Raw genomic sequence first — 21,878 nt, 5'->3', positions numbered from 1 at the left:
AAAGCAGCTCAACCCCAGTAGTACTTTCTCTTAGATTTTATTTTTCACAAGTCTTGGGGGCTTTGGTCTGAGCAACTCCACTCCTGACCAGCACATTGCCACTTGTCAAACACATCTTGTTAGGGGACTGAGAGTGATTGTCTTACGTTGCAGCTCCTGGCAAGAGGAAAATGGGCTCACAGGCAACCAGAGGCTGCTGAGTGCCCATAACCACTTTGGAGCAGTTGCAAAACAAAAGAAAACTCGTGTTTTCAAAGCAAAAGTAGCGTCCTTTAATACACAGTAGCATGGCTACCATCCCAGAAGGATGGGCTGCTGGACATTACCAGGGAGAGGGTAGATAATGTCAGTGGCCAGTCTTCAGGTGATGCACTGGTGGAAGTGGTGGTGGTGAGAGACCCTCAGCCCATGGAAGCTCTCCCCACACATAAAGGTGACAGCCCACAGAGGTGTGGCTTTCAGCAGCAAATAGGGGACAAAGTCACAACCTGGCAGTGGAGAAGAAGGGGGTGGTAGAGCAGTTTCTGAAGGCACCCCAGGACAAGGGCGAGCTCAATGCCTGCAGGGACAGAGCTGAAAAGATCCCCAAAACACAGACTCAAGTGTTCAGCCTTCCCAGATCGTTCTCCTCCATGTGCAATTTCCTGAAACAGGGTGTATCATTCTAAGTGTTTTTAAATGGCTTACACATCCTTCATCGTTATTTTAATTTTAAAATATTCTGCAGAGCTAATTATTTTTAACGGTTGAAAAAAAAAAAAAGGTGTGGTAAAAAAATATTTTAACTCTAGCAATTTAAATTGAGAACTCCTGTAAAATTACCAAGTCTTTTGAACTGCTGCTCAGAAAGAGATATTCACTTTTATAACACTCACTCCCTTCTTTATATAATATTTAACCCATGAAGCTGTAAAGGTTATACTTTGGGAGGTTTATTCCTCATCCCGCTTTTATGACACACAAATAAGTGACCAAGTAAGCAGGTAAAGCTAAATAAACGAAGCTGGAGAAACACAAGCCAAAGTGAAGTATTGCTTGTTCTTAATCCTGCCTCATTTGGGGCACTTCTTTGTGAGAATCCTGAAGTAGCTGAAGATCCCTTCAAAGAAAAGCTAGTTATAGAAGACTTATCCCTGGCGCTCATGTGATCAGGTAATGTACTTGATTCACACAAACAGGTAATCCACAGGGCTGCACTCTAGACGGTTAAGTGGCTTTAACGTAAACTCCTATTGCAGAGGACTGGAAAGCAGATAAAAGCTTCATTTGTCTTCTGAGCCCTTGCCGAAAATCTGCCCATTATACAGTGCAGACCTATATGAAGGCTCTTGGTGCCTTTTTGATGTGGGGAATGGCATGTTTTTGGCGAGGAGTCAATGACCAGCACTCTCCCAGCTCAACTCGACTGTGCCCCATAGCAGGATCAGACCATGGGCAGGGTCTTTGCTCTGTCACCTGGCACCAGCAAGCTGCAGCGGCTGCTCAGTCGGCCCAAAGGCATCTCCATGGGAGGACATATCCCTCGGTTCACAGATAGAGACAGCAACAAAGGTTTGCTTATGTCTCCTATGAAAAATAGTTTTTTTGTGTAAGGATATTTATCATCTGCTCGTGTCATCATTCCTGGGTTTTCTGGTGACAGTTGTGGCATGGACAGCGTACAGAGCCTTTTATCTGTGGATGTTAACATTTCTTTGAAGACTAAGCATAAAATATATTACAACAAGTTTACTGATAGAAGAGCTGGAATGACTTCATAAGAGAAGAGGATCACAGAAATAGACACATAACTGTTTGTGGCTCTGTTTAGAAAATAAAGCTATGTTCAAAAGCACAAAACTAAACAAATTTTGCAGTAGTTTCAGAGGTCTGAATTTGGGACCCAATCCACCCCTCAGTGAGCCAGCAAGAGTCTTCCCATTTAATTCAATGAGTTTTTCATCCAGCCTCTGCTTGGTCTTAAGTTCTTTGTGATTAAACATCTTTCATTCTTTCCTTTAATACAGACAGGTTTCAATGAAGTTGGCATGCAGTACCTGTCCATCACACCCTGATACATGAGCTTCTAAAAGTGATGCAGGTACCCAGAGCCACTTCCCTGGGAGCAAGGATAGCTGTTGTTCCCCCCAAGCAGCTGCAGCGTGAAGTGGTGGGATACTCTCAGCCTCTGCATCTCCACTGCTTCCTGCAGCTTCTCATGCTCTTATGATTTAGGAGAATTTTTATGTCAGAACTTGAATTGTTGCAAGTCTTGTTGATACTTCTGTTTTCTTTGAATACCAGCTGTTCTGGGATTGAGTAAGTGAACCATCTGATTAACAGAAAAAAAAAGTTTTGAACCCAGAGTTTTGAGTTTATATTTTAAGTGATGTGCCACAAACCAATTTGCAACTAATGAATGCCCATGTTGTCTAACAAAGCAGAATCTGTCACTGTGATGGTAGTACCTAAAAGGGGATACTGGTAGCTCCTGGAAACCAGTAAATGCATGTTGAAAATCCCTGTTCTGGAAATCTCCTTATTTAAAAAATATGTTTTCTTTCCACTAAGGGAATTGCTTAAGTACGAGGCAATTTGTGCTGCTGCTGCTGCTGCCATTAAAGTATTGAAAATGTGTTTCTGAATGAAGTTAATTCATTACTTTTCAACTCTAAGCTTCTGGAAGCAAAAGCCCACGTGGGCTGCGTGCCACTGAGATATGCTACACCAGTTCTGCAGTCTTCAAACCCTTCATGATCTTTTGTGTTTGCTGGTAGGGGCAGCCCACCCAGCATAAAAAGTCATGCAAATGATTTTAACAGACAAGCATTGTGTTGACCAAGGTTTCCAGAGTTAAACTATCCAGAAAGATTTAGACAAATTTTTCCCTGTGGTAAAATGCGTTTGTTAGTTTAAAGATGAAGAGAAATTGAAATGTATTATTTATAGCCTAAAATATCTTCAATATTACACACGTGTATTTCACTTAATCATTGTTTTGATAAATGCCCACACTGCTAAACACCTAATGTACAATAGGATGTGGTTCCCTATTAAATTAGCAGATGCTACAGTTTCTGATTGTTAATGATGGACCTGTTTGCCAATAAAAACAACTGATGGATCAGCATGTGTGCTACTGAACCTCAGCAAAAGCTCAAACTAATGAGGGAGGGAAAAAAAAAATGCTTCAGGTCACAGTCAGCAGATGGGAACTGGCCAGATGTCTGTCTGGGGCAGGAAAAGTGCAGCATGTATTTAAATACATATCTATGTTTTTATATAGCAGCAACCACTGGGAAGTTCAAAAACTTGGACTAACCAAAGTAATGATTTTGAAGTCTACTTTCACAGTTGGGGTACAAAAATAAACAAAAAAGATACATCTCCAAATCTGAAACTTCAGCTATCAGATAGTTCTGAAATGGTCATTACGTGCAATTTAAGACACAAGAAGTAAAATGTTACAAGTCAGATGAAAGCCGCATTAGGTGATTTTGGCAATATAAGATGCGATCTGTGAGCAGTTTAAAATGAAATTGTGTTTTAATTTTCTCTTATGCTTTTTATTAAGCAAGACATGTTATAAAATGTAACGTCTAAACATTTTTTGCTAAACTGTGTGACACATGCAAATGAATGGAGAATATTAGCTAAAAAAGATGAAATTGTGCCAAGACCTAAGTTATATGGTTACATATTAAAAGCGAAGCAAGTTAATTTCCGAAACACACAGGCAGTTAAATGTAAGATTGAAAATGTCAGGATTTTTTTAATCTCATGCTACTGCAAAATTACGTTTCATATATCTCTGAGTAAAATAAATAAAACCTGTTTATTTTTCACTGAAAAACTTGCACTTCTGCCCAGATGCAGCAGCCCAGACATACTGCCTATGAGAGATTTATTCATCAGCCAAAAGATATGCAGGTTCTTAAGTGCCTGACTGGACTGGGGCCTATAAGACAAAATTCATTATAAGTAGAAATGCAATTTGTTCATGGATTGAAGCAATTTGAGCATTTCACTTGACTCCTCTATAAATGGAATTTCCCCTTATGCAGTTCACAGCAAGCATATTTTTCCACAGGGATCTGATCCAGACCTCACCGTAGTCAATGACCATCTTTCCACCTGCCTTGTTGGGTTCTGGATCTGTCCCCAGCCTCAAGCAGGGTATGTCTGCCTGCCAGCACCAGCTCTGTGCTTCCCCCTAAGGCAGATTGTGCTCAGGTAATGGGTGCTTTGCTGTTACTTTGAGGGAGCCATAGTACTCAGGAAGGAAGTTGCATGGGGAAAACCAGTTGTATTATGCTTTCTGGTGTCAACATTAAGCAGGCAATGCAGGAATTTTCCTTTGGAGAAATGCCCTAACCTCTTAGGACATTTGGAGTGCAGAGGGGTCCCCACAAAGTCAAGATGGAGCAGGAGACAAATGGGGGCATTTTTTGCTAAAACCTCACCTCCTGCTCTTGCACCTGGAAAACAGGCTGAGCTATAACATAACAGTGGTGAGAAAATGCTGGTAGCAAGTAAGGACAGTGCTGGAGGGCAAAAGGAAGGAGGAAAATGGAAGACACCTGTCTGCCAATGCCTTCCTTGGCTGGTGCAAACAATGCTGGATGTAGTATGATGCAGATACACCCACACTGGAGAAAGAAGATTGTTGTCAGACAAACACTGGTTTCTGTGGCTTTTCTCCTGCCTTCATATCCTCTATGCCCAGGCAAAATCCTCGTTATTCAAGAGCTACAGCCAAGACAGCTGTAGGACAGGAGCCTGTATTTTGTCTTTCAAAATATTTCAGGAAAAAACTACCCTGTGAATCTTATAGTGTCTGTCATGGTGTGTGTGCTTTGTATCCAGCATGGTTCTGTGTCTAAAACATATGCTGCTCACTCATTAAAACGTCGGAGATAAAGGTAGATGTTATTCAAGCACAAGGGAGTTCCTGTTTAATGGTTTGATTGAATAACAACAGAAATCTGCACCTGCACAAGTTTCTGCCAAAACTGATCTCACACAACTGTTGATCTTGATTAAATTCATTAGGCTGGGAGAGATAGATTTCTATACATCTTATTGTGCATGTTTTATGGGTTATGCTCCTGCATGGAATATAAGGTGGTTTTTGTTCAAGAGACAGTAGGAAAATCATGCTGAGACCCAGGTCTGCTTTAGAATTCAACGTATTCAGCAAAAACTTTGGCCAGGTCTTATTTTGGACTTCAGTAAAACTCTATTATAGGAGTTTCCGTAAGTTTAAAGGAACTCTCTGAGAGTTTGTATATATTATAAATCCTATTCTGTACAGATTTTGCCTGCAGTAGCAAAGTAGCAACATTTTTCAACGATTCTGGCTTAAGTTATAAAGCTCTATCCTGGAGCGATGAAATTAGAAAAATACTTTACAAAACCAGAGCACAGGTCACATATTTGCAATATCTTTCTTTAGTATTAGCCCTCTTTGAAAGAAGTTTTATGTCACAGCTGCACAGCACACGTTGACTGGTTGCATCCAAATTATAGAAAATAAACCACAGGTTTGTCTTCACTTAAGGAAAACCAACAGGCTGATCCTTATTCCTCCCTTCTGTCTATGCTGTGGGGATGTATTTTGTATATGCATATACAGACATACAGAAACATACAAATCTAATTTCTGCCATTTCACTTTCCTTTGATTTACTGTTGTACAAACAAAAGGCTTGAGACGTGATTATAATCTTACTAAGTTAATCAGGCTGTTTATGTCAGTAATTAATCAATGTTGCCTGTAAAGGCTCACAACCTGCCCCAAGGTACATAATTTACCCTCGCCTTTCACTTTGCATCATCATTTGCATTAGTACAAATGGAGTGTAGACACATGTGCTTCTGGATTCTCTGTTCACCCTTCACTCATTTTGCACAGAGGTACATGACAACCAAAATCTGTGGTCAGTAGAAACATGAAACTGAAATAATATAGCAGCATAAGGAATATGGCATTGTCTGATGTGAAAAGGGATAGTGGCTTTGCCCATGTCCTGGTGAACAGAATCCCCATCCCACTGAGCAGCCCTGCCAGAAGAGAACCAGTTGGTACTCCTGTCAGCAGATGCATAAAAAAGAAAGGGCTTGGGTGACTCCAAAGCATAAGCTCCCCTCTTATCCGTATGGCTCATACAGCTTTGCACTGCCAGAGATAAAAGTCTAAAGCAGAACATTTTGGGGAGCTCTGTATTGTTGTGACTATGCTGAGGTGCATCTATGGAAACGTAGAAGAGCTTGCCATGACTCATGTTCTGGCCCATTTTGTGCATGTGTGTGCCTAAGCGTGCGCATGTTTGAGTACATGTGGGTGTAGCCTTTTAGAGCTAAAACCAAAAAGATGTCATAGAAGTGTAGAAACAGAGTACATTGCTGAACTTCTAGGCAGGAGCTGCCCTGAACTCAGAGCAAACTGTTTATAAAGGAATTATTTTAATGTGAGGCAACTCTCTCTGATATAGAACACGGGTATTGTTTAAGAAGAAGCAATGACAGGATTCAACACTCCATACCAAGGCAGTGCCCTGCCTGCTGTAACAATATCTTTTAAAGTAGGATTCATATGCCAATTCAAATTGAAATTTGGGCAGAGTGGGTCATGTGAAAAGGAATGAGATCTCTAGTAAACCTACGTTCCTTTAAAGCATGTGGCATCACTATTAATCTAAATAGAGTTACTGAGTTCTTGGATTTTACAAAATTTAAGAAATTGGTGAATATTTGGTTGAAAAGAATTTTTCCTGCTAACATTTTTATGGCAGATGCAGGAAGAGATCACAAAATTAAAGCAGTGTTTTCAATAAAAAGTGTGAAAACATTTTAGTTCTGGCACATTAAAAGAATCTGAAATACCTCAGGACTAGAAAAAATTAGGGAACCTTTAAAAAAAATTGGAAAAGTGGTAAAAACATTTTCACATACACTGGCACTGAGGACTTGTGTCTGATTTTAAGAAGAACTTAAAAAATATTTTGTTTTAAGCAAAAAACCTACTCACCCAACCCTTTATTGTTCTGTATGTTGCCTCAGTATGTTGACGAGAACATCAGAGCTGTCCTTTCTTCCTACTGCTGCCTGTCACTAAATAAAAACATATTTTAGGCTTTTGCATTGAGAATTATTATCCAGCTACCCCAAGTCTGTTTTTCTAAGGTAGTATCTGAAGTAATTTCTGAGCTGAATAATTGTACATCCAGATGAAAATTTCTATATTAGAAAATGTCTACGTTCTGATATTCTTAGCTAAAACTGGGTTGAATAACCCTGAGGTGGTGCTTATTTCTCCTCACTTATACAGAGACTTACCCAACTGACTCACATAAGGTGCTTTACTTTAAGACAGGGAAAGGGAGGTGAAATAAATCCTATATTGATATGCACTTAGTTACTTTGCCTGAGTTATTCAGTATTAGGGCTGCATCTAATCAGGCACTCAAGAAAGGCTTCACCCCAAACTTTAATGTACTCACTGGGAAACAGGAGAACATTGAGGACAAGAGAAATGACTTGGCAGTATTTTGGGATCCTTCCAGATAGACGAGAAGGATCCTTCCCTGGGGATATCTGATCCCAGAAGAGACCATAGGACTGTGCACAATACCCTTAGTCAGAGGAATCAAAGGCAGCTGAGAGCAGCCCGAGGGGCAATGGGCTTGAAACCATCCTCTCATTTTATTCAGAGACAAATCTTCCACTGACTTCAGTGATGAAGTTTTATCCATTTGCAAAAGACCATACAGCAGTGACACCCATGCTGTGGTTATGTTGGGGATATGGAAGTTCAACATTTTCTCAAAGCAATTTCCATATTCTTAGCATATGGCCCATGCACTGAGCCCTTATTTGGGTCAATGAGAGTTTCTCATGCAGAACGAGCACAGAAAACATGCACAGCCTGTGCCTGAGAAGGGGCATATGCCTGCAATAGCTAAACATTTTAACAGGAGAAACACACTTTAATGAAGCAGCTAACTGCATAAGCCTGGGCAGGTTTTATTGAGGGCATTAATTTACACAAGATGTATGATTGTGTTCTCATGAAATCTGCCATGCATAATTACTAAAGATGTTAATAAATAGTCAGCAAATCAGAACAGCTGGCTATGATGATATCCAGCTTTTCTAAGAAAAGACAGACTTTAACCTCACTACCATTAATACTGTGAAACATACTCTGGCCAGTGCATGTGATGGGATACCCTAAATAGATGAATATCCATTGCACTCCCTGTCCTGGATAGTGCAAAAAGGCCTTAGGTTGGCATTTTCTTTGATGTGGACCTTCCAGCATAATTGCCTTTAGTTGAAAAAATAAAACCCAAAGCAAATCCCTATAAATGATGCAAAGGGAGGAAGGGTTTCTGTTTTCCTTTGAAGTCATGTGAGATGTTCAGATACAGAGATTGATGCTGCTTGAGAATGTAGCTAGTATGTAGCTGCAGTCAGTTTTCACCACTTCTTTGATAAGTGTGATCCATTGAGTTTATATTAAAACCACTGTTCTGTGCATAGAAAATATTCCTTTTTCTGTATATGATATCAGAATGTTTTCGTAACTTATGTAGCTAAAAGCCACCTTGCTTTCATTCACTTTTTGCTAGTTCCAGCTAGCAGTTTTAGAAGTCAGTCCAGCAAATTGTCTGTGTTCTATCTGTATTGCAAAGGCCAGCAAACCCACTCTGCATTTCTTGTTTTATTAATTATAAATGGATTTATTCTGAATTTCCTCCCATTCGATTACATTTCTGCAGAGCTCCCTGTATCCCTGCTTAGCATGCTAATGAAGTATGGATACTCAGATGCTGTTCAGGAAGGTCTGTTTGTCAATATATATTATGTGTCAAAAATCTCCTAGCTGGGAGCAGAACCAAAACTGGGGATAACATATTGTTATGGCTGGCTGGCAGCTTGGCACCTGGAGAGGGCTTAAATTTCCTCAGCAAATAAGGACTGACATGAAGTTCATGAACTAACATTCACATAAGCATCATACAGTGCTCTCCCTGTCTGGATGTATCATCCAGCCTCTTTTGATAGATTGTCTTTCCCAATAGCTGTATTCCACACTCAGCTCACAGAACCACAAACCTCCACTTCCCTTAATGCTTTTGCATTTGTCCCAAATGGTGATGTCCCGCCATTTGGTGGTGTCCTAAATGCTAGAAGAAAGACTTACGCACTGGGCATTACCTATACTGGCAAGCTCTCCCTGCTGTTCTGTGTAACCATTCTACCCCAAAAATCAAGGACACCACAGGAAAGTCTCCAATCACTTCTCCCCGATGACTGATCCTTACAATAATCTTTCTGTGGAATTCTCCCTGTCCTATTCAAGTGAGTGACTGGCCAAACTGTTTCTTCTCTGAGGTCTGTGCCCATTGCTCCAGAGCCTTTACAGATGCTTAACTCACCTCCTTTCTCTCACTGACATTAGCTTTATCAGGGGCTTTTTCATGGTCAAAACTGAGCTGCTTATGTTTTGGCAACTGCCTCTCGAGGCACAGAAATCTCCAGCCCCACCAAATTTGCCTGTGGCCATCCTGACCCACCACTGGCAGGCTCCAGCCTCCAGACATGACCCAAAGGAGTTGGCTGCCAACCCCACAGCCAGAGTTTTGGAACACCAATATCCCCTTGAAAAAACACCAATCCCTAAATCTCAGAGATGACAGATTGCGGCAATTAGCTGTGAGAGTATTCAGCCCCCTTTGTAACCAACGACAGCAGCATCAAATTTGGAGGTAACAGCAGGCTCCTTTGATAAAGGCTTCTTCCAAATGCCAGCCTGTCCACTTCCCAGCAGGAGAAGGACTAAAAGCATTTCAAGGGAAGAAAAGTGGCAGTGGGCAAGTTACATACCTCAGAAAGCTTATTGTAAGATGATGCTTTTATAGCGTAGCATTTTCTTGTTTGCATTTCTATATGAAGACTGAAAGGAAAACTTCTGCATTGTAGCATTTGACTTTGAAAATGCAATTTTCTGTAGCAGTTCAACTTGTGACCTAACGATCCACTGAAAAAGCCGCAGGAACATTTTTTATTTGAAAGAGCACTTCACATTTTTCCCTGTATGACGATCAGAATTATGAGTCCCTTTGACTCAGAATTAGATATGTTAAGTGACAAACACAAATGTGGACCTATCTTTTCCTTAGATTGTTAGAGGTTTTTTCATTTTGTCTCAGCTCTCTACTTTTTTTTGATATTCAGACTCTCATACTATGAATACTCTGAATCTGCTCTTCAATACATTACAGAATAACATGACACTCTGCACTGCAGATGCAATCACCTCTAAAAAAAGTTAATAAAAAATTAAATCCCGGTTTCACACAAAACCTGTCTGCAAAAACAAAATACATTTTGCATGTTCTGTTTTGTCTCACCAATTGTTTTTTTTAAGAGCTCTAACATATTTTGTCAGAATCTGCATTACATTTTTCATTTTAAAATGCAGAGAGAAATTATGAAAAATAAAATATGTTTGTGACCATATTCCCACCTGCAACACTGCTTAAAACTTTCCAAATGTTGAAAGACAAGACAGGCAGTGTCTTTTTTTTTCTTCTTAAATCTCTGCTGACTGCTGAGAATTTTATCAAGGATGGATGTGAAGAAAGATTAGATTGAAAAGCTTCATGGTTTCCACCCATGGACTGAAGAGAAAAAAAGCAAAGAAGATCATTATTTCTCTTCCCACATCCATCATAGTGATTACTGTACTCTGAAAATTGGACAGCCATGACGAAGTAAAAAGCTTCCTTTTTCTTACCTCTCTTCATATTATGTGAGATTTTATGTCCTCCCAGAGTAGGAGTGAAAGGAACCAATGCAAATAGATTGTTTATTATAGACTATGAGAATAAATTTTACTGTGAAATCAGTAATTTATTTTTTTTTATTTGATGAAAAATTGGGCAGTCAGAATATCAACGGTCATAGAAAGCAATGTGGAAGCCCTTGGGGAAGTTTAGAACAAAATATTAAATTGAAGTAATTTGATTTGAAAGCAAACATCTCAATATGAAGCATGGAACTTAGAATTAAATGACACTTCAAAAAAAACAACAAAACCTGTGATTTGATCTAGATCCACTAGAGACAATTTTTGCTGGAACTAGAATGATTTTGTGCTTTTCTTTAAACTGAGAATTTAGAACTGTTAATTAAAAAAAAAGTCAACATTTTGTGGCCACTTCTATCACTGAGTCCTTATCTCTAGATTTGGTAGCACACCCACCTTCACTACTACATGTGTGTTTTTCTACTTTGCCACCCATGGGGCAAGCTCCCCTGCACTATCTTAAAGCAAACATTAGTTAAGTTTATGAGGCTGTTTATTTCATGGTAACTTGTGAATGATTAATCAATGAAAAATCACTGCTTAAAGAAAGCTGATGACTGTTGAATGAGTTGAAAAACTGTGGCCAGGAATAATATATCTGGAAGTCAAGAGAGTAATGATCAAAACCTGGTGTTCTCCATAGTCTTGCAATTTACCCCATCTTCTTCCTCCCAGACGACCTGCCCTGATTTTATGTAGGCATATAAGCATACTGATTTTTCTTGCTGAGATGTGAACTGAGGTATTTTCTGCCTTACGTTAGATAAATCTAGAAATCCTAATCTACCCTGTCTTCTCTGGTAAACCCATGATACTTAAAATACTATCTCCGTACACTGAATTCTGTCATAAATCTTCTGGTGTTGGAAAATAGCTGGAGATCCTTTTTGTATCACAATCTGAATAAAAAAGTTTGTTCTAAATTTGAAAAATTTATTAGAATGTACCTTCTGAGGTTATATTAAAAGTGCAGAGCTATTTGTAAAAAATTTGAAGCCAACAAACACCAGTATGTAACTGTGTTTCAATTTTAAAATACTTTTTAACAGTGAAGAGTTCCATGCTTCATGAATTAGAAGAGTGCCAGGTGAATGCTCGATTCAAAAGCAGCCCTGCAGAAACTTCTGTAATTAGCAAGTGAGGAATCTACAGATACTGACCAATAATTTGACAGTTGCTGATGATGCCATGAGATATTTGCCAGGGAAAACTTCAAGAAAACTGGTGAGTCAATTCCAGTTTCTACTTATGGTGATTATACTGCTCCACATTTTGAGTCCATTGCATGACATGCTTTGTGTGCCCATCAGTGACTTGTCACACAGTCGTGTTTCCAAATGAATCAAGCATATCATTCCATAAGTATAGATACTGAGGAACACAGCAGCTAAGAATACATTGTACAAACACGAATGCTGTAGCAGTGTCATTGCACAATCTTTTTTTTTTATTATTTTTAATTGAAAGAAAAAAAGTTCACTCATTTGTCTAGTAGCTTGACTTGGACTTATCAGGATAACTTGTATCCTGAATAACATATTTAATGCTTTAAATATTATTTTTTTCACAAGATAGATCCGTTTGCCTTTTCCAGTAAGAATTTCTGCTCTCCTGCACACAATGGATAAGGGCTGTGTCTACCCCAAAAGAGTGAAGAAACACGTTTCCTTCATGGAATTTCCAGGGACAGAGACTACAGCTGTACTCTTCTTCTCATTCCCAAGTAGAACAGGATGAAACATCCAAGGGCTGGTGGGCTCATGGGAACCTTAAGTACCTCAGTTTCATCGTTGTCTTCCCTTTCCATCCCTGGAGTAAGAGAGCTCTTAATTAAGCATATTATGGTCATGAACAGGAGCTCCAAGCAGAAACCAATCGCTAATGTCCTACACGCATGTAAGAAAGCGTTGTTTCCAGCCTTGCAAAGAAAGACACCTTTTCATCTAAATAGGACTGTCTGTTCTGGCAGGCCATATGTTGCAGTCTTACAAAGCCCATTTTGGCTTTATCAGTTTTGCTTTCTGGGACATCTCCACTGAAGAGACACCTGCTGAAGAAATTGAGGCAGACAGATTTTTGTTTTAAATTATCCTCCTTCTAGCGGGTGAACTGTAAATTACTGCTTTGCCATGTGGTGGAGCTGGTAGACAGCAGTTCCCAAATTTCTTTTTTTTTCGTTGTGGAGGTCGTTGTTATGTTCGGAATCTTTTTTTTTTTTTAACAGTTTTCATAACTATGTTTAGTCTGGTAAACTACCTATAAAACTTAATCTTTGCTTTTCTATTTATATCATAAACTCTCAACACTAAAGAAAACATCAAAGCTTGATTTTTGGAGTAAGAACTGCCAAGTCTGACAGCAACTTTCCACACCAATTATGACAACTCATCTATTATTCCATGAAGAGCAAAGTCTCTGAAAGAATCTGTAGATCTCATTTTTCAGTTTCTAGATGACAAAGGAACTTCTAAACCACCGTCAAGGATGGTCACTTAGAGTAATGTAAACAGCATAGGTAAAGCTGGAAACACATCACATAAATAAAAGACTGTAGTGATTTGTGTCTTAGCAAAATTCCTCATTTTCAGCTCATGAGAAGCTGATTTTGTGGATATCCAGTGGATCTAGAATCGACCAGCTGACTGCTGTGTTCTTAAAGTAGCCAGTACCTTCAGTGATGTGCTGCTGTGGAGACACTTTCTGCTGTTCTCCAGTCCTGCTCAGCTTGCAAGGCACAGACCCAGGTGCTCACAGTAACACTTCCTGGATCTGCACAGTGTTTTGGAAAGTCCTTATAGGTTTCTGCCCCAACTTTTCATACAAGTCTTTCCAAATCTGGTCCTCAATGTGTAAGAAGTACCTCAGAGAGAAAAAGGTCTTGTGATTAAAATAGCACCGTATAATTCAGAATTAGTAATCATATTCTCTGCTTTCCCATTAACCATCTGTGTTGCCTAAAGCAAGTAGTACAAGTTTACTCCTCTGTAACACCGGCATAATATTTGCCTGTATTAAAGAATTACGTGTGTAAAAATTCATTTGACATTCTCAGATAAAAAGTACTTTGAAAGTATATGGCACTATGGTCATTAATACTTTCAGTCTTCATGTTATTTTCTAGACTATTTATTATTATACACTTCTCTCACCTCTCAATACAGTAATCAACTGTTTCATTCCTGAGGAACTGCATTTTAGAGCATTTCATAGAGGTGTTGGTGGCATATGGTCAAATTCCAGTATGACCAGTTTGCCAGCTGAAATTCTCCCAATAGTTTTAAATGGATTGAGTATTTTTCTCTCCTCTAATACGTTCAGCAAGGCTGTCCACCATGAAATAGCCCTTGCATTTCATTCCCAAGTAGCTGTGTGGTAATGAACCAAGTTTATGTTTCTGACTGTTTTGACTACAAAGTAGTTTGAATTATTCTGGGAAATGCAAGACAAAATTAATAATACTGACACTGTGTATAAAACACCAGTGTTTGAAACCACATTTGTGAATAACTGTTTTATTTCAGATTTCTTATGGGATGGCCCTTGCACATTAAAAAAAGACATATCCTGTCCAATCTCATGTGTGGATTTTAAATTATGGAATAAACCAGAAATTCACCTATTTCTTTTCCTTGACTGCATTCCCATAGTTTAAAAATAGTCTTATTTGTTAAAAAAAAAGAAAAAAGACATTATGAACAGTTTACAGTGTGGATGGATTCAAACAATGAGAATCTGTTGAATGCTAGGTTTGTTTGGGCTATTACAGAATGCTCTTTCAAAGCTTATTAAGAATAGTACACACAGCTATGTTAACTTTTAATGGGTCACTTACATTTTTGTGTCTGGAGAAGAACAGGGTACTCACATTTAAAAATCCCCAGACAAAACCTACCACAAAACCCACCAATGTTCTGTGTCTTACTTATGGTCAGTTGTAAGAAAAATGATGACAGCAAAATTCAGTTTTAAAACTGAGTTTGAATTTGAACTATCAAGGAGTTCATTTGGGTCTGGAAGTACTAGCTGATCTCATGTTTACACAAACTACAGTGACAAAGTATATCTGTGGATTAAACAATGAGGGCCAGATTTTCAGCTAGCGCAAATTGCGGTAAGTTCAGTGAATCCAACAGAAATAAATTTGATTTATGCATCTTTTAACAAAGAAGTCATTTGCATTATTTGTTTAGAGGAAAAAAGAACAACTTTTCAAACTCGTCACACGTATATTTTCATGGATTCAGTTGTAACACAAATGTTTAAAAACTGTGGATAGTTCACCTTTGAAAATGTGTTTATTGTATATGGATCAATCTCGTGAAATGGGGACATGTTCTTTCTGTATAAGAACACATTGCAGTAAACTGAATATATATTTAAAACTTTTAATCCCAATATGACCTTGAAGGGTTAATTTAAAACAACACTTGATTTTTCTTTTTTTTTCTTTTTTTTCTATGTGCTTTTATGAAAGGGTATATGTAGGACATGTTGTTCACTTGATGTTAAATTTCATCTTACAAGGATGTTCTGGAATGTGTTGGAATAAATCTCAACAGTCATATTCCCCGAATAATAGCTAAATGTTTGAGTGCAATAGGAGGTATAGCTCAAAATCTTTCATGACCAGAAAAAACTGTTATTTTAAGACTCAGATACTTAGTGCTTTCCTGTTTTCTCTCAGCATTGTATCAGTAGGTACATTCTTTAAAAGCAATCACATCTTGGTTTCTTTAGTCTGCAGAAACCCCATCTGTGTATGCTTCTGATAGAAACCAGATTCTGCACTGTGGAATCCGCTGGAGCAACATATCTGCAGCCCGTTTGTGCATATTCTCCACCTCATTTACATATAAATTACATAATATACAGCCTAGGGACTGGTTTGTCCCCTCAACAGGGAGGTCATTCTAGGAAAAGGGGGTGCAGAGGTGAAAGCCACCCCTGGCCCATGCTTTTCCCTGCGAGGCATGGAGTACCCATCAGCCCCCGAAGTGGGCAAGGTCCACGAAGCTAGGCTGGGCAGCAGCTCAGCAGCAGTGGCACCCATCTGGGGTTTTCCCTGGGACTTGTGTGCTGGCAGCTGGTGCATGACATGGACAGAGGTGCAGCCTGTCTGGGAAGGCAGCAGCTACCACCCGCTGTTGTTCAGGCATGAATTCCTCAGCTGGCACAGTTGCCCTAAAGCCCTTTATATCTATTTGATCCCCATCTCCCTTCTTAGCTTTAAAAGTACTTCCTTGAGTGGTGTAATCATGGGGCAATTTTCCTCTCATGCCAAGTTTAGATACTGTATATACTACTTATAAGTTGACTAGGGTGACATTGTTTCCCAGTTCCCAGTGAGATAGGGATCAGACCACCTCTGTGCAGCTCAAAGACCAAAGAGTTGCACCAGACAGCATGAGATTTCTTCAGAACATTTTGGAAGTGGAAATTGAAGTCATTTGAGGATTAGCATTTTGTTAGATGGGGAGATGAACCCCAAAACACAACATCCTGAAATTGCTCGGCTGTTGTTCATCGCTAAAGGTTTGAAGGCAGAGATTGCAATCTGTTCATGCTCTATCTGCCTGCCATAGAGTTTGCAGAACAACAAGCAAGACAGGTCAGCACTGGCCCCTCCTTTTCTCTCTCTGTGTAACCTGGTATTAGTGAAAGAAAGCAAAAAGGTTTAAAATCCTACTTGAAGTGGATACTGGTTACTTAAGTCAGCATTATGTTCAGTAACAACAGACACAGCTGTCTTGACCACACACAGACCATTTTAGCAATTGCCAAAGAGCAACACTCGTTATACAGCCAAGTCTTAAATTATGGTAAGCAATAAAATAACCAAAGATGTTTTAAAAGAAAGCACATCAGTTTCATTAATATGAAATTTACCTTTCAGATAATTCTTGACTTGTAACAAATATGCATTTACCAGTTTTGTGAGCAACAAGACCACAGAAAGTAAGAATTACTTCATAAGAATATGCTAGCCAGGATTTTATATGAATGAAATTTAATGGCTATGTACTTATAATTTCTAAGTGCATGTAATTATTAAAACAGAAACAGACACACAGTCGTCTGCTTTCTGTAGCTTTTTTTTTTTTATTTACTTAAGTCAGATTTGTAATGAAAATGTGTACCAATCACAAAGATTGGAAGGACAGCAAGTTTAGGCTTCAGTTCAGCAGAGAAGTTGAGTATGTGTATATAATTGAGCATGGACATAAGCTGTTTTCTGAGTCTGAATCCTAAGAAAAGCATACAAACCTTGTCAGGGAATTTTTGTGTTTTCAAATATTTTGAGATGGACAAGGAAAAGATGAATTTGGATTTGCCCAGATTGCTTTAGTTGCGTGTAGTTTTGCCATGTTTTGGTTTTTGGGAGTGGGGGAAAGTTAATTTCCAGGTTCCTTCTACTCAGACTCCTTCTACGTAAAACTGGATTAACAATTTCTTGTTGGCCTTTAAAAAGTCAGTCTAGTGCTGGGGAAAGGATGGAGACTAAAACAATGCACAAGGCCATTATCGTTACCAAAGAAATGAATGAAAGACAGAATTATGATTCAATGATTTCACAGAAGTATATGCAATTTATGTGATATTTAACCTTGTCCAAGCTCCTGGAAGCCCACAAGACCCTAACTGTTTCTCTAAATCTGATTTTCCTCTCCCTGCAGTCCTTACAATTCTCCCTTCCAAGGTAGATCGGAAGCTACATGGCATCAAAGAATAGCATCAAATCTCTCTGCATTTGAAGGATATTGCAACTTACACTTCACTTCTCTACTTTCAACTGGAAGTCCACCCCTTGTTCCTACCTGCATACCTGCACTATTCATGTCTATCAACATTAGGTGTATAGCATGGTCTCACAGCCCATGGGGGAAGGGACGTTTAGAATCATGGAATCACAGAACAGTTAGGGTTGGAAAGGACCTTAAGATCATCTAGTTCCAACCCCCCTGCCATGGGAAGGGACACCTCACATCAAACCATGTCACCCAAGGGTCTGTCCAACCTGGCCTTGAACACTACCAGGGATGGAGCATTCACAGCTTCCCTGGGCAACCCATTACCTCACCACCTTTACAGTAAAAAATTCCTCCTTACATCCAGTCTAAACTTCCTCTGTTTAAGTTTTAACCTGTTACTCGTCTTATCACTACAGTCTCAAATGAAGAGTCCCTCCCCAACATCCTTACAACATATACAACAAGGTGGTTGGTGACAGCCAGCATGGTTTCACTAAGGAGAAATCCTGCCTGACCAATTTGGTGCCCTGGGACACCACATCGGTGTTGAGCTCAAGGACTCCCTGGTACCTTCATCACACTTTCTTCTCAGCTCCAGTTACATGGTACTCCAGGTTGTTTTTTCAGGGATGTTTGTCAGTGGAAGTAAACTGAGAAAAAGACTGTAGTTTTCTTTTAGCAGTAACTTGTGGCTTTATTTACTACAGCAAATCTTAAAGTATATAAAAAATTGTATGTTTAGGTGCATTTCATTGCCTTATGTCTGGCAGTGTTAGAGGCCCCTGCATTGCCCGAGATCCTTCATCTCTCCCTGCCTTTTGCAAGCTGCCTGCCTCTCCAGGACAAGGGAGTCTAAACTGTTTCTCTGTCTCTTTTCTTCAATTTGCTGCCTGAAGGAGCCAATTAAGGACCTCATCAAATAATAAACAAATATGTTCCTACACTCATTTGTCAGGCAACCTCCTGTTCCACCTCAACATGCAACGAAATCCAGATGATCTGTCACATGGCACCTTCACTGGTTTGGTTCAGACTTAAAAAAGTAAGTTTGCCCTGAACTCCAGCTGACTGTGAGTCTATTAGTGGCTTCCTTGTGAAGCGCCCAGTATCAAACAGAACTCACAAATTACATGTAGGTTTCTCAATAATTAAATTTCTTCACTCTTCCTCCTAGGTCTCTGGAAAAAACATGAGATTTTTCTTATTTTTCATGACTTAGAAATATTGCCACTGCATAAAATATGGAGCATTCACATTTAAACCAGGAAGAACACTTAGCTTTCATTGGGTTGAAAGCTATTGTGGACCCCACAGTAGCCCAAATAAGGGAGAGAACACCAAAACAGAGCAGGAGAACCACTGTCATCAGCAGAAGAAGTTGAAGACAACTGATCAGGGTGCCTGGAGGAACTGATGAGGGTAAAAGCATTGGTGCCTAGGAGAGAAGAAAGCCTCCATCACAAAGGGCAAGAGTACAAAGCCCATGGGAAGGTACTATAAGGACTGAAGGAAGCCACTGGCAGGAGCAGGAGCAGATCAGGAGCAGCCTGAGTGTCAGGGCAGCAGGTCGGGACAAGGACAAGGCAGTTTGTGTGGCTGTGCCTCACCTACCAAACTCAGAAATTGAAGCTGTTGCTTACTCGCCACTAAAATTATCTGTTACTCCATGTTTATTCAGCCTGCTTGTGGGAATTGAGCCTTGCTGTTTCAAATTAGAGGCAGTTATATGAGCACCACAGACGTAGAGTAAGAATTTCAGTGGCATACTGAGGTGATTCTTTGACTTGTACTTCAATATCACTCCAAGTGCTTAGTAATAAGGCAGGATTTAATTTCTGCATGTGTCAAATGCCATACTGGTGTAAATAGACACAGTCACTGCAGTATGATTTGGTGTATTTGTATCAGTGGAGGAATTTCCTTCCATTTAGTGAGCCTTTAAGGAAAAGAATAGACCAGAAGAAAGTACAAATATTTCTTTTCATATCCACCAGTTTCTAAACTTAAACTTACTTCTTCCTATGCTGTAGTATTTTAAAACCAGAACAAAGAGCCGATGAGAGTAAGCACAGCTATGTGCTAATTTATAACTGCTCAGAGTAAAAGGCAGTTCCAGCTGACAGTAGCTTCAAAAAAATTGTGCCTCCTGTAAATTAGAGTAAGGGAACTGATCACTGAAGGTAAACAGGTGATGAAATACTTCATTAGTACCTCATTTGTAATTTATGTCTGCTGAAGTAGTTGACAAAGAATCAAAACGTAAGTGGTAGATTTCTCAGAAGTGTAGCCTTTGAGGTCACTGAAGTGGATTAATTATAACCCAGTGTAAAGCACAGCCTGTCTCTGTGTCAATTACCAGTATTTGATAACTGAAATTATGTCAAGCTCTGTTCTTCTTCAAGATGCAGCCACACATTTTAAAATCATTATGACTGTAAGCATGAGCTTCACATAGCTAATGAGTTCAGCTCATTTATTAAAGTTCATTTTGACTTAGCAGATAGCATTTGAGATTCAGAGGGGAGTGGGTGGCAAGGGATCCAGTTCTGCAAAAATAAATGCCTTTCCTTTTCCCCTCTCCCAGTCCTGTGCAGGAGAAACAAAGTTAATTCACTTGCCAAGAATCATTTAAATATACTGTAGGAGAAAGACTTGAGGCCGTCAACTGCTATTAAATATGACCTGCTTCTAATGGCTATCAGAGTTCTAATTATTCAGCGAAAATGCTGGGCTTAATGAATACCTCCTGTTCATATTCATAATAGCAAAGGGACTGATAACATATCTCTGCCACATTTTGGGATTTTCTTCCCCTTCTTCCTTCGTTTTTCACACTCTTCCTTGGAACTGCACAAGTATTGGGTAGGGTTAAATAACATCTGTTATCAAAACCTACCACACACTCTTTGGTGAGTAACTCTATCTTCCATGGCTGTGCAATCTGCTGCCAGCAGAGCAGGCAAGTAGTGCACACTTGCTGCATCCTGACACACAGCAACACTGCCTGCACACAGCAAGCAAACTGTGAAAGCAATGGCTTTGAGGTTTTTTTCTCATGCAAAAGCAGATAATAAACTGATCACTACAACACCAGCTTTGCGGCGTGTTTCAGGTGCACTTTATTCTCAGCATACCTGCTGCACCAGGGGCCGTGAGATACCTGGTGATGTGGATTCCCACCTCTGGGAGAAATGTGTCCACGTCTGGGCTGTACGTCTTGGCAAACAGAATGGCTCCAGCTTCAGCTGAGGTCAGACTTTGACCAGAGGCTAAGGAACAGTGTTTGGTCTAGTGAGATACTCTTTCACTATTCCCTGCTTTTACCTGAAGCATTTCAGTTGTAAATGTCTCTCGCTGAAGTAAGTAGTAACTTATGATCCTGTTGCATAGGTAATTCCTAATTCTTTTTGCTCTAAATAAATGATCTATATTCTGTGGTCAGACAGTGTTTTGAGTGGAATCTCACATTTATCATCGCTGTGACTTTATATGGAGACATATTCCAGTATTCATCAGCAATCTTTTAAGAAAGCAACAAGTTAGCTCTTTGAGGTGGACATAGTATAATCAGATGATTTTCTTCTAAAGAATAGATTTCCTTTTAAGACTAACAACATGTGGTACTAATGCTTAAAGTATGAATTTTAGTTTGTCAGTGCAACTCATCATTCCTTATTACACATTGTGAAATCATTTTAAGACTCTTTGTGCATCTTTAAGCCAAAAAAATATCTGACAACCACCCAAGACCTCTACTACGGTGTCCAGAGTAAGTATATAGCTGTGACTTAAACCACAGATATTTAATCTGAACCTAGTGAAAATAATTGAGGAAAAGATTTACTTGTGTCTCTGATCTAATAATACTCTATTCTCCAGCAGAATCAATCACTCCAATTTGCATCAGATTGCAGTTCATATCTTTAGTACCAGGGTAATATGGTTGTTAGTTTTAGAAGTACCTAAATGGGTTAGGTATGTGGAGAGATATATTGAGTAAAATATTCACCACAGGGTGGCTTTCTGGCCCTACAGAAATCAGCAGAAGTTATAGCATCTACGTCAATGCATATGGGATTTCAAATCTCTTATTTTAGCCTCCACTGTCTCAGGGAAAATATTTTACTGGATAAACAGCCAAAATGTTGAAACAATCCTTTCCTAAATATTTTGCAGCAATAATGACACTGATTTCTCCATGGCATAAATCAAACTGTAACACTTAGAATATTCATTTCAATATAAGTAAGTAAAAATATGCTACAGATTGGAAA

At 39.3% G+C, this 21,878-nt stretch overlaps 1 long non-coding RNA gene across 1 annotated transcript; it reads left to right on the top strand.

Annotated features, from left to right (window-relative positions):
• The first annotated feature begins 993 nt into the window (after window positions 1-993).
• On the top strand, window positions 994-20,697 carry LOC133223572 (uncharacterized). Its single transcript, XR_009728610.1, has 3 exons — window positions 994-1,152; window positions 2,007-2,298; window positions 18,560-20,697. It is a non-coding gene; the product is annotated as an uncharacterized LOC133223572 (long non-coding RNA).
• Window positions 20,698-21,878: the final 1,181 nt, after the last annotated feature.

Source organism: Neopsephotus bourkii, unplaced genomic scaffold (genome assembly GCF_033783945.1).
Source record: "Neopsephotus bourkii isolate Nb327-2 ecotype Australia unplaced genomic scaffold, CSIRO-AGI_Nbou_v1 NB_1638, whole genome shotgun sequence".
Classification (NCBI taxonomy): domain Eukaryota; kingdom Metazoa; phylum Chordata; class Aves; order Psittaciformes; family Psittacidae; genus Neopsephotus; species Neopsephotus bourkii.
Note: the sequence above shows the minus strand (reverse complement) of the source record. Positions and strands in the feature narration are given on the sequence as shown.